Source organism: Mesoplodon mirus, assembly GCF_964341445.2.
Source record: "Mesoplodon mirus genome assembly, chromosome: 7".
Taxonomy (NCBI): domain Eukaryota; kingdom Metazoa; phylum Chordata; class Mammalia; order Artiodactyla; family Ziphiidae; genus Mesoplodon; species Mesoplodon mirus.
In genome coordinates this window covers 99,832,529-99,845,298 of record NC_138983.1, presented here as the reverse complement: position 1 = coordinate 99,845,298, position 12,770 = coordinate 99,832,529, and the positions used below count along the sequence as shown (strand labels likewise).

The window sequence follows — 12,770 nt, the reverse complement described above, 5'->3', positions numbered from 1 at the left end:
TCCACCTCCTATTCTAAGTAAGGAAACTGAGACCTTCATAGATTGGATACTTATATTAACAAAGGAAAAGGATATAAGATTGGCAGACCTACCTTTTAGATTAAGAATTTTGAGATTTTTATAGACTACTAGGACATTATGTCCACTGATATTGAGACAATGTGTTTCTTTTATTAATTAATTTATTTATTTTTGGCTGTGTTGGGTCTTCATTTCTGTGCGAGGGCTTTCTCTAGCTGCGGCAAGCGGGGGCCACTCTTCATCGCAGCGCGCGGGCCTCTCACTGCCGCGGCCTCTCTCGTTGTGGAGCACAGGCTCCGGATGCACAGGCTCAGCGGCCATGGCTCACTAGGCCCAGCTGCTCCGCGGCATGTGGGATCCCCCCAGACCAGGGCTCGAACCCGTGTCCCCTGCATTAGCAGGCAGACTCCCAACCACTGCGCCACCAGGGAAGCCCCGACAATGTGTTTCTTAGTCATCATTTCCTATTGCACTGACCAAGCGAGGTGCCAGTCAGTAGTTGTACAAAGGGAAAAAGAAAACTTTAGAAACTCCCAATTTATATACACAGGGAAATTCATCATTCATGTTACTTAAGCTAACTGGATGCAGTTTATCAGCTACATTGAGGAATGGTGAAGTGAAGTGTCTTTACAATTAACATGTTAGTTGTGTGTCATGACCTCCCTGGTGTTCAAGTGAGTTAACGGTTAGCACTCAACTAGGCACTTAAGAGTCCATTATAAATCTGGACTAAACATTTATTTGTGGCATCTTTATTCTTCTTTGGTGCCCTTAGGCAGAATTAGCCCTCTTATGTTTTGATAAATTCAAGTATTAAACAGGGCTAAGGTTTCACAAGTTCTTTGGCCTAAACATGGGGGTAAGGGAGACCAATGAGCTGGAGTACTTCTAGATTTAAGAATGGTCAGATTGAGGAAGAAGAGTCTTATGCCAGAGGTGAAAGAAGACTGATTATAATTACCTATTTTTAAAAATTCCAACCCTTTTCAATGTTCTAAAGTGATCAGGAAGTACATGGGTATGCTAGGAAGTAAGGGAGTCAAGCAAGAATATTCTCTAAGAGTTTGTGGATGGCAATGAAGAGGAAAGGAAGATAGAGACAATCCTGGAAAAGGTTTTGGTTGGCCATAATAATGAAGTCAGAAGGAGAAGAAGAAGAAGAAGAATGACACATGCAATGGGAAAGAGAAAGCAAGAATAGAGAAGCAAAAGGGAGAGTAGAAAAATGAGACAAATTTGGAGAAGGAAATGAGGAAGAAAACTGGGTGAAAGAAGGAAACACTGATGGTAGACCACCTGACACTCAAACATTAACACGATGCACATTTAAGATGTGCCATCAACGGCCATGGTCATTACCCTCAAATAGTTTACAGTATGTGTTTCAGAGACATTTATAAATTGAAAATGCCATTAAAATAAGTGCCAGGGTATAAGTATTCATGGAATTGTATGGGAGAATAAAAAGTCCCCCATCAAAGAGCCTTCTGAGACATCGGAAAAAAAGGAAAAACCTAAAAAGCATAAGACTCTTCCTATTTTCATTTCCAATGATACATCCCAATCTTGATGATCAATCAGCGATTTAAATATCAACTATAAACACAGTATTTTATGAACTGCTATGCAGTATACTATACTAGAGCAATAGAACAGAGAGGACCTCAAACCCTCTGTTCCCTCAAATTGAAAGGCACGCTTCCTGACCTCTCCAGACCACTACTGGACACAGGGAACACACACTAATGTTTCAGGACCCCAACCAGCAGTCACCTGCTTAGTGATTACTTCCATGACACACCCTCACTAACACCACTGACTTTCCTGCTCCTACGGGACATGACACATATTTCCTATTTTAACACATACCACAGTGCATTATGATTGCAGGTAGATGTTCTAACAATTTAAAAGAGAATGATGACTTTTTTGCTCTTTACATCTTGTTATTTCCCTACTCATAATATTTCTTGAAGAGAAACCATAAAAATATAAACAAACACAAAAAACAGATAATATACAAAACGTGTGCTTTGCACCTTAACACAAACTTAAGTAAAATTAGTTCTGACAGTATCCGGCATGACAAACTTCCATGGTACAAATGAGAATGGACCAAGGTTTGAGCAGGTACAGGAGACAATCCAGGCATGAACACCACCAAGGAAAGGTAGACAGGAAGTAACATGGTGTGTAGGAAATCACGAGACCAGTCTGATGGGAAGAGACTTAAACAAGACTGAAACTCACTTTCTAAACCTCCATCTCCAATTGGACAATTCACAAGACACAGGTGCACCAAAGTGGCCAAATATTCAATCCCTTTAATGGGGAGGAACAGTTTAAAATTTTATTGCTTTAGTTTGCCCAAAAGCAACTATCAAATGTTGGCAGGACACAATGAAGGCTTACCTTTGTTAACATAGTTAAGTCTCTCTCTCTCACAACTAGCCCACTTGGCTCCACGTTCCTTAGCTCACCCGATGCACTTACACAGCATTGATGGGCTTTACACAACTGGAAGGTCACATCTTTATTTCTTATTGCAGGAACACAACATCCGGAAACTTTATTTCTATCAGAAGCTAAAGCAAAATTATTGTAAAATGAGTCATTTAAACCATACATTTTATCACCGTTAAAAAGCATCTGCTCTGTGCTAAGGATTAGAAATGACTCCTGTCCTTAAAGCCTCATTAAGGAGGAAGATCTATAAACTCAAAATTTCAATCACATGAGATAAAGCACAGAAGTGCCTATGGAGGCCAAAAGTTGTATCTAAGTGACGGCTTCATGATAACCCTGAAGTACAGTCTGGAAAGAGGAGGCTATGCAGAGGTGGAGTAGGAGGTGCATTAGCTGCACAGGGAGCACCTGTGCGAAGACACTCAAGCCTGACACCTGCTGGGCACTGTAAATACTGCAGGTGGGGATGACTAAAGACCAGGGGCCCAAGTGTGAGAAGAGACAGAAATAAAAATAGAGACGTTGGCCCAAGCAAGCCTGGGAGAGAGCATGGCTTGTATCCCACAGGTGGTGAGGCCTGGGGCTACCACTGGCTGAGTAAGGGTGCCTCCGCTGATTAGAAAAAGGCGCCCCGCAGCTGAAGGACCAATTAGATAAAGAGAGTGATCACAAAAAGCTCCCCTTCCTCAGGGCCAAAGAGCCCCAGGAGGCTTGGCAAAGCACAGTTCAGACTACAGGCCTCTGTGCAGAGCACACGCTGGGCGGCTAGTATGCACTAACTCTGTGTGGGCAAGCCATTAGCAGCATTATTTTAGGCATATCTTGTCATGTTAGAAGATCACTCAACCCGAGGAGGCAGATGAACTTAGAGGAACTGAGACCAGGGGCCGCGAAACCACCCAGGAGTTTCTGCCATAGTCGGGGCAAAATGTAATGTGGATGAAGAAGCAAATTTAGGAGGAGGCCAAAATTTACAAGCTAGACCCACTGGATGAAAGTCATAAAGAAAGTTCAGGGAAGGAATTCTGAAGAGAATGGGCTCTACAATAAATTTTTCTTACATTCAATGTAAAATATTAGGCAAAATTAAGTACAGTGGCTTTTAAGGTCCCTTCCAGCTCTAATTTCTTATGATTTCTAACTTATTACTCTGGTTAAGTAAAGTCCCTTCAGAGGTACAGAACAGTTCCTACACCTGAATGGGATGCAAAGAATAATCTGACTTCTCTTCACCAGGGGATGAGTTGAACTGTCCTTGCAGAAGAGGTAACACATGGTGAGAACCCCAGATCCTAGAAAAGGGCCAGGCACACGATAAGTATTCAGCTTTTTGAAAACAAATGAACAATCATTTCCTCTCCTAGATCCTCACACCCTTTCTCTGCTGGCTGCTTTCTTTCAGCTTATAAACTTCCTCAGTATACCCACTTAAAAAGCCCTCAGACCTATGATTCTTTGGATCTTCTTGTGGGTAACCTAAGTCTCTCCCATGCCTTCAAACACCTCTCCTCCGCAAAAGCACAGATCTGAACCTTGGGCCCAGACCTGTCTACCAGGCCCCTCTAAAAGCACTGAAGATGAAGTAAGATCCTCTTCCCACCCCCAATACCTTCCTACTGTGCTCTGTATCTCTCAAAAAGATGCAGCTGTAAACTGTCACCCACGCTTGCTGCCCTCCCTTTTCTAACTGGTCACCAGGCCCCACCCATTCTCTCTCAGATCTGCAAAATCCAGTCCAACCTTTTATAACTTAAGTGGGAACCTTAGATTACAATTCACCCTGCACCCAATCAAGTGCCTTGCACATGGAGGTCCGAGTAAGTCTCTAAACCAGAAGTCCATCTCACTGTTCTTCAGGGTTTCCCACAGCCTTCAGGATAAACATCTAAACTTCTGACAGGACAAACAAGGCCCCCTTCTCTTGGGCCCCACTAAGTTTCCAGTATCAACTCTCATTTCTTTCCCAAACCCTGAGTTCCAGTCCTATACCTTAGTTTTGCCATATTTTCTTATATTTCTCAAACTTTGACACACACTGCTCCCTCCTGCCACCCCAGGAGCTTCTACATATCCTTAGAAAGGATGGCACCTCCTCCAAGAAGCCTACCCTGAACTTTCCCTTCCAAGATTCTGTGCTCTGCAAAGGGGAAAGGTGGGGGGGAGGGATACATTAGGACTTTGGCGTTAACATAGACACACGACTCTATATCAAATAGATCATCAACAAGGACCTACTGCACAGCACAGGGAACTCTACTCCATAGCCTGGAACAAACTGTGCGGGAAAAGAATCTGAAAAGGAATGGATACATGTATAACGGAATCACTTTACTGTACACCTGAAACTAACACAATATTGTACATCAACTATCCTCCAACAGAAAATAAAAATTAAATTAAAGAAAAAAGAGATTCTGTGCTCTATAGCACCAGAACTCACTTCTTCCAGAGCACTGACTACTGTGCTTGTGTTTACCTGCCGCCCAGTAGAAGGGAAGATTACCTAGGGCAGAAGCATCGTCTCCAGCAGCCCTTGGTTCTGACAACTCATTCAAGTGCCAGGATACTTTACACACATAACCTGCTTAATTAATTCTAAGAACCCACAGAAAGAGTGGTTATTAATGTCATTTTACAAGTGTGGGGATTGCAGTTCAAAAGTAACCTGCCCAGGCCACAGACAGCATAAGCCCTGGAATTCAAACCCTAAGCTGCCTTCACACCAGTGCTCTTTCCACTATATGATACGACTACTGAAAAACAGATTTTTTTTTCCTGAGCCCTGTTTTAATGGAAAGGAAATAAAGCTGGGATATACCAATTTCCTAATCGCTTTGGCGTGTACCAGGCAAAGTCGTTCAACAGACCAGGTAATATCTGTGGAACAATTAACGATGCTCCAAACTGTCCTAAGTGTTCTACATTGTAGGGTCTACAAGCATTAACACAGTTCGACCTTGTAACCTCCAGAGAGAGTGAGTCCTGTTCAGCCCATGCTACAGATGAGAACACTGAGACCTAGAAGCCTTAGAGCACTCGGCCGGGGTCACCGAGCCGGCAGGAGTCCTAGGCCGCACGCCCCATCTAGCGCACGCACACCCGGACACTGGGCACCGGTTCTAGTGCCCACCCTCCACCTTGCACCATCTAAAACCCCGCTTCGCAGCGCCCACACAAGAGCCCCTGGAAGCGGGAAGTACAAAGCTGTCTCAAACAGATGAACCAGTTTGCAGGGCAGAAGTTGAGACACGGATGTAGAGAACAAACATATGGACACCAAGGGAGGAAAGCCGTGGGGGGTGGGGATGGTGGTGTGCTGAACTGGGCGACTCGGATTGACGTGTATACACTGATGTGTATAAAATTGATGACTAATAAGAACATGCTGTATAAAAAAATAAAATAAAATTCAAAAATCAAAAAAAAAAAAAGAATACTGTCTACTGTCCTCTGCGCCCCCTGGAACACTCACTGTAAATATCCAGGAGGTGCTTGCAGAATGAATGAATCCATGAACAAACAAGCTCACTCATTTCAAACGTGCAGTCACATGCGAAATCTGACCTTCTGAAAAGTTAAGCTTCTGGAAGGAGCCCATTTTCTTAATGTATTCAGCATCGAGTCATCACAAAATATGAACTCTTATAAAGTACTGGCCCCTCACTTCCCATGAGAAAGCAAAATTCCTCAGCAGGGAAATGGGAGGGTAGCAGACATTACCCGCAAAGCTTTAGGAAGGCTGCGGCTCGCTGAGCACGTCACTAGGGCCCCTGACCGCCTGCCTGGTAGTAGGACAGACACACCAGGAACGGCTGCTGACCGGCAGAAAGAGCGCCCGGCCAGGCAGGCAGCACACCCCGCACCCTGCCAAGCGAGGTCTGGCCAGCAAGGGAAAGACGCTCTCCACTGCAGAACCGCCCATCACTAGAAAGCCAGGTCCTGCCACGGCCTGGACACACGAGGCCTTCCTTACAAGGGTTACACATCTGTGGCCTTGCTCTGCCTCGAAGAAAAGACAGTGACGGCGACAACGTGACCATCTCCAGATGAACTTTCAACTTCGTTTCAAGTGCCTGGGTGCTGGGTCACAGTGGATTTCTAAACTCTTCCAATATTCAAAAATACCAATTTCTAAGATGCAGAAGGGGTGTTAAACATACACTTAGCACAGACCCCAGTCCCACTCCTGAGTATTTTCTCAAGTGAGGTAAAAACCCAAGTTCACATGGAAACCTGCCCTGGGATGTTTACAGCAGCTTTATTCCTGATCCCCTCAAAACTGGAAACATCCCACAAGTCCTGCCACCCGCACGCGAATGGACAAACGGAAAATGGAATACAACACAGCCAGAAAAAGGAGTGGCTTCTCATACCCGCAACAACAGGGATGACGGACTTCCCTGGTGGTCCAGTGGCTAAGACTCCACACTCCCAATGCAAGGGGCCCGGGGTCCATCCCTGCTCAGGGAACTAGATCCCCCACGCCGCAACTAAAACATACTGCACGCGGCAATGAAGATCCCATGTGCCGCAACAAGACCCAGCACAACCAAGTAAATAACTACCTAAATAAATATTTAAAACAACAGCAAAAAAAACAAACCCGGGAGGAATCTCGCATAGGTTTTGCTGAGCCAAAGCAGCCAGAATCAAAAAGCTACATGCTGTTGTTCCGTTTATCTGACTTTCTGGAAAAGCCAAAACCTTCGGGACATTAGTGGCCAAGAGGCTAGAGGCACCCTGGCGCCAAAGGGCAGCAAATGGGATGACAGGATTGCTCTGCCGCCTGATGGCGATCAAAACTCCTACAACTGTGCACTACAAGTGAACTACGCTTCACGGCTACTAAGGACACACAAGTTATTACATTTTGAAAAATGCGCCGGCCAGCCATCCCCGGCATGACAAGTGCAGTAAGAGGGGCGGGGAGGCGAGGCAAGTGGATCAGCTGGAGTTCTGAAGGTTCTCCCCACTTTCAGTTTCCCTCCCCTGGCATGTCTCCCCGCCCGGCCCACTGCTGCTCAGGCCGCCCACCCGGGCCGCCTGGAGTTACCCAACCAGAAAAGCCAGAGACCAGGCTCAGCCGCGCCTCCAGGCACAGGAAGGGCAAAAATAGAAAGCGCCAGTGCGCAGTGGAGGGCTGGAAACCCTCGGACCTCGGATAACTGCGGAGAACCGGGGCTCGGAGTCAACATCGGCTCCAGGCGGTCCCAGCGTCCCGACCCCGGCCGCGACACACTTTCCACAAAACTGACACACACGCGCGGGTCGCGCGGGCTTCCCCGCCGGGTCGCCTGGAGGCCGGTCCCCCGCAAGCTGAGCGCACGAAAGGGCGCCCCAAAGGCGCCGGCCCAAGCCGCCCGCTGCGCTTTCCCTCCGGAAGGTGGGCTGCGGGGCCCAAGCGTAAACCCGGAGACAAGGTACACGCGCACCACGCAGCCACAGGGGACGAGGGGCCGGGCGCCCACCTGGCCGGACACCCTGCATTTCTGGAATCACCGGACTTGTGTGTAAATTTCCCTTTGGCGTGTCATTTTCCAAAGGCCATTCAAGATCAGGGGACAGCACGCCTCCTCTCCAAGTGTCCTGCCAGCCCACCCACTTAAGATCAGAGGGACAAAATGCCTAACTAAAACAAAACAAAACAGAAACACAAAAAACTGGAGAGAGGGAGGAAAGGGTGCCCTCAAAAAAAAAAAACAAAAACAAAAACAAAACCTAAGCACGTTGAAAGCGCTAAGAATAAACTACCAGGCAAAAGAAACCCTACATGTCAAATCCTAAAGTACAGAAGGGCAAGCCCGCCGGCAGTCCAGGCCCGGGGAGACCGGGGTCCCCAGCCCTGCAGAGCCAACCGCAGACCGGCTCGGGCGCCCCTCAGAAGCCCGGGGTCCCCGCGGCCGAGTCTGCGCCCCCGGCCGGCGCCGGCTCCCCTCTGCCCACCCTGCGCGCGGGGGCTGGAAAAGGCCGCGGAGAACCACGGCGGGGCGGGAAGGGGGGCTCCAAAGAAGGTCTGGCGACTCGAGTCGCTCCGTTTCTCGGTGGGCTCAGCGCGCGCCGTGGGGGAAGAGGGGCGGGGGTCCGGAAGGAGGGGACCGGTGGCACTTACGTAGACCGGCAGCGGCCACGGGAAGACGGCGGGCTCGGCCCCCACGAGCGATTCCAGCCTCAGCCCCAGCTTCTCCCCCATGTCTTCGCGCGCCGCCCCCGCACCGTGCTAGTCTGGCGGTTGGGGGAGGGGCGCGGCGCCGCCGGCGGGGGCGGGGCAAACAGGCAGGCGGGCAGTGAGGGGAAGGGGCCTGGCCTGGGCCTCAGCCACCGCCGCCGCGCTCCCGTCCGGCCCCCGCCTCCCTCTTTGTGGTCACAGGCCCCGGGCCTCCAGCGCTGCTGCGAACTCGGGCCTGCGTGAGGCGAGCACAATGAGCCGGGGACCGGGCCGAACCACTCGCGGCGCGCGCGGCCCACCCTGTGGACACGCCCGCTCTCACGCACGCACGCACGCACGTCTTCGGCTGCCCCCAGCCACACCCACCGGCCCGAAGTGGGGACCCGAGGAGACCCCTCGGGGCCTGGGGTGGCGGGTTCGACTCCCGCCCTTGACGTACCGTGACACCCCCCCTCCCCCCCAATAAGAAGACTATAATTCCTCATTAAATATGACAGCTGGAATCCCGGCTTCTGTTCACAAAAATGCCGTGTATTTAGCCTATGCTAGGCACCAGACCGCGGACGCTCAGTACTGGCAAAAAAGGAAATGCCCTGCCCTCATGGCACTGCCATTTTAATTGGAATAGTAGGGACAATGTTCAAGGGAGAAAATAAAGTGTCATCATCGCCACGGGGATGGTTAATCTCATGTGCACACTGCGTGGGGCCCCGGCAACCACAAACATTATTCCAGATGTGGCCAGGAAGGTACTTTTCAGAAGAGATTAACACTGAAATTGGTCCACTTTGCGTAAAGGAGACTGTCAATGCCGCGGCGTGGGTGGGCCTCGTCCATCAGTTGAAGGACTGGAGAGAAAAATGAGGTTCCCTAGAAAGAGGGAACTGTTCCTCCAGTGGCCTTGGGACATCAGCTCTTCCCTGTGTCTCCAGCCCAGAGTCCTGCCCGGACTTGCCTGCCTCACAGTCACATGAGTCAACTCCTTAAAACAAAACTATATATGTAAAAATACTGAATATATACAAGCCTATTAATTTGTATATGTGTGTATACATATTATATATATGTATACACATGTTTATATGTGCGTGCGTTTGTATTATATGTGTAAGTACTATATACAGTATACATACAAGCCTATATATTTGTGTGTATATATTGTATACATGTATGTATGTGTATATATATAGTATACATATTATAAATGTGAACATGCTGTATATATACACACACCCATATATTGATATATGGGTGTGTGTATATATACAGTAGATGTACGCTGTACGTATGTATGTATACAGTGTATATTTATATATAGGTGTGTATATATGTTGTATACCTGTATGTGTATATGTTGCATAGGTATTATATGTATATATGTATATACTATATATAGACACACTTGCATATATATTTATATGTGTATGTACATGTGCATATTTACATATAGGTGTGTATGTTTGTGTATACATTGTGTATATGTATGTGTATATATCTTATATATATGATATATATGTATATATATGATGAATTTATATGTACAGTACATATATATTTTTATGCTACATGCTTTTATATGTAGGTGTATATATGTGTCTATATGTATGTATGTGTATTGCATATATTATATATGTATGTATACTGTTTATATACACATCTAAATATCTTTGTATGTGTGTATATATGTATGATATATATGTACCTAGGTGTCTATTGCATATGTTATATGCATGTGTACATACTGTATATATACAAACTATGCATTTTATATGTGTGTATGTATAGTGTATATGTGTATTGTATGTGTGTATACATACTGTATATATACAAACGATGCATTTTATATATGTGTGTATATATGTATGTGTGTATTGCATATACTATATGTGTATATGTCTGTATGCATACTGCATATATACACAGCTGTATATTTTTGTATGCGTGTACATATGTATGTGTGTGTATATACACACACACACCCTATGGATTCTGTTTGTCTGGAGAAGCCTCACTGATACAGACACTTATGACAATTGAGCACCTGCTCTTTGCCAGCCAGGGAGCCAAACGCTTGTCTTTTTGGTGTCTCCCTTAAGTGTCACAAGTCCCGGGAGGGAAGGTGATGCTGCTCCTACCAGCTGAGGTGCCTCAGGGTCAGAGAGGTGCACAGGGCGGGGGGCTGGAGCCTGGTGGAGCCCAGGTGGAGTTCTAGCAGCAGTACAGCCGAGCAGTGCCACTTCCCCAGGTGCTTCACACAAAGACGCCGAGGGAGAGACGGGGTCTGAAGGAGGGGATGAGGAAGCTTCCATGGGTCCGCAAGCCCAGACCAAGGCTGACTCGTCAAGGGTGTTAGAGGTCAGGACTGTGGTTTCCCTGGGGGTGGGGTTACACAGAGCCATTCCCATTCTGAAAAAGTATCCATTCTGCTCTTGTTTGTATGCTTACCCCCCTCCCCCAAATCTTTTAAAAACAGATTCTCTTGGCTGCTGGGAGCACACATGGGGAAGTTGTGTGTGAGGGGGTGTGATCCAGGGGACAGGGAGGATAAGCCCCCCACTCGTAGGGCCAGGGGTGGCTCAGCTTTGTGAGCTAAGGATGGCCCGCGAGGTCCCAGAGAGAAGGGTCCCTACTCCGTCCCTGCTCCGTGCATCCCATTCCCAGCCTGAGAAGCCCAGAGCTACCCCCACACACACACACCAGGGAGGAGAGCCAGTCACCCTGGCTCACAGGCTGTGGCTCCAAGGCTCCTGGCACTAGGAGCTATTTTCAGCTTTCATGCCCTAGGACATGGCCAGAGCTATTGTCTCCGGAAACTCTCTGTCTCTCGCCCACCCTCCCTCCCTCCCTCCTCCGCCTCTTCCCCTCCCGCTCCAGCTGTCCTGCCCTCCACCCTGCATTTCTACACAGGATGGCTCACAGACAGCTGCTCCCCGTGTCCACCCGCCACCATTCGATGGATGTCAAAGCAAGCCCTGGGGACTTCCCTGGAGGTCCAGCGATTAAGACTCCGAGTTTCCACTGCAGGGGGCGCGGGTTCGATCCCTGGTCAGGGAAATAAAATCCCACATGCTGCACGGCACAACCAAAAAAATAAATGAATAAAAAATAAAGTTAGAGGTTGCGAGTTCACTTAACCTGCGTAGCGCCCTGGGTTCTCATTCTCTGGTTCTCGGCCTGTGAGGTGCTGAATTCCGGGTCTACGGAGAGAAACCAGATGGTGTCTGCACCCTGGAGAAAGGAAGCTCAAGAGGAGGAGAAGTGGGCCCAGCACATGGAAGAGGACCATCCCTGACGACCACCACTGGCCTTGCTTATGGTGTCTTTCAGCTTCAAAAGTGGAAGCACCTGAAGCTACTTTGTTCAAGTTTCCTGAATTTCTGGGAAGGCCTGGTTTCCCCAAAGGAACGATTTCTGGTAGAAGTCTGAAGGTCTGACCCAAGAAAAAAAATCCAGTATAGCCAATGAATTGAGGACAAGAAGTTTTCCAATCAGGTTATTACAAGATATTGAGATCGCTCAGCCCGAACCCAGCGAGGCCAGTGCCCCCTGGACTCCCAGTCCAAGTGAGAGCTCTCTCCCATGGTCACTGTAGAGCTCCGACTCTGGGGCAGTGACGGCAGGCCGGAGCAAGGGCAGCCAACGTTTGGTGACGCCGCTTCCGTCGCCCACCTCCACGCAGCCACCAGCCACGACTCAGGCCCACCGTGCCCTTCACCATCAAGTGTATCCAATTTAGCTCATCAGGTTTAACTGGCTTCTGGTGTGCCCAAAGGCTAAGTGGGGTGTTTTGAAACCTATCCTCATCACGAGGGGAGTGAATGGACCGAAGAGCTGAATCTTGGCCTTTCTTCTTAATTTGAGCTGCACTTACTTCACTGTGCATGGTCCTCTGAAGCTCGTGCCGGGCAGCCTTTCAGATGATCTTCTGAAGTCCTAGACTTTAAGAAGAACGACAAAGGCTCTTGGTGCTGCAGCCAGGAGTCAGGGCTGTGCCTCTGAAGTGGGAGAGCCAACTTCAGGACCCGGGTCCACAAGAGACCTCCCAGCTCCACATAATATCAAGCAGCGAAAATCTCCCAGAGATCTCCATCTCAACACCAGCACCCAGCTTCAG

At 48.2% G+C, this 12,770-nt stretch overlaps 1 protein-coding gene and 1 pseudogene across 2 annotated transcripts in view; both read right to left on the bottom strand.

Moving 5' to 3' along the window:
- LOC309808905 (uncharacterized protein) overlaps positions 1-9,091 on the bottom strand; it is a gene marked incomplete at its 3' end in the record, with an annotated part of 163,168 nt that extends 154,077 nt beyond the window's left edge. The window contains exon 1 of the mRNA XM_082629475.1: positions 8,600-9,091. The remainder of the gene's footprint in view (positions 1-8,599) is intronic.
- The window catches only part of LOC309808903 (3-hydroxyisobutyrate dehydrogenase, mitochondrial-like), a 36,579-nt pseudogene extending 24,040 nt beyond the window's left edge, over positions 1-12,539 (bottom strand). The window contains exons 1-2 of the transcript in view: positions 12,258-12,539; positions 11,792-11,884 (exon numbers count right to left, since the gene is read on the bottom strand). The product of the transcript in view is annotated as a 3-hydroxyisobutyrate dehydrogenase, mitochondrial-like (transcript). The remainder of the gene's footprint in view (positions 1-11,791; positions 11,885-12,257) is intronic.
- Positions 12,540-12,770: the final 231 nt, after the last annotated feature.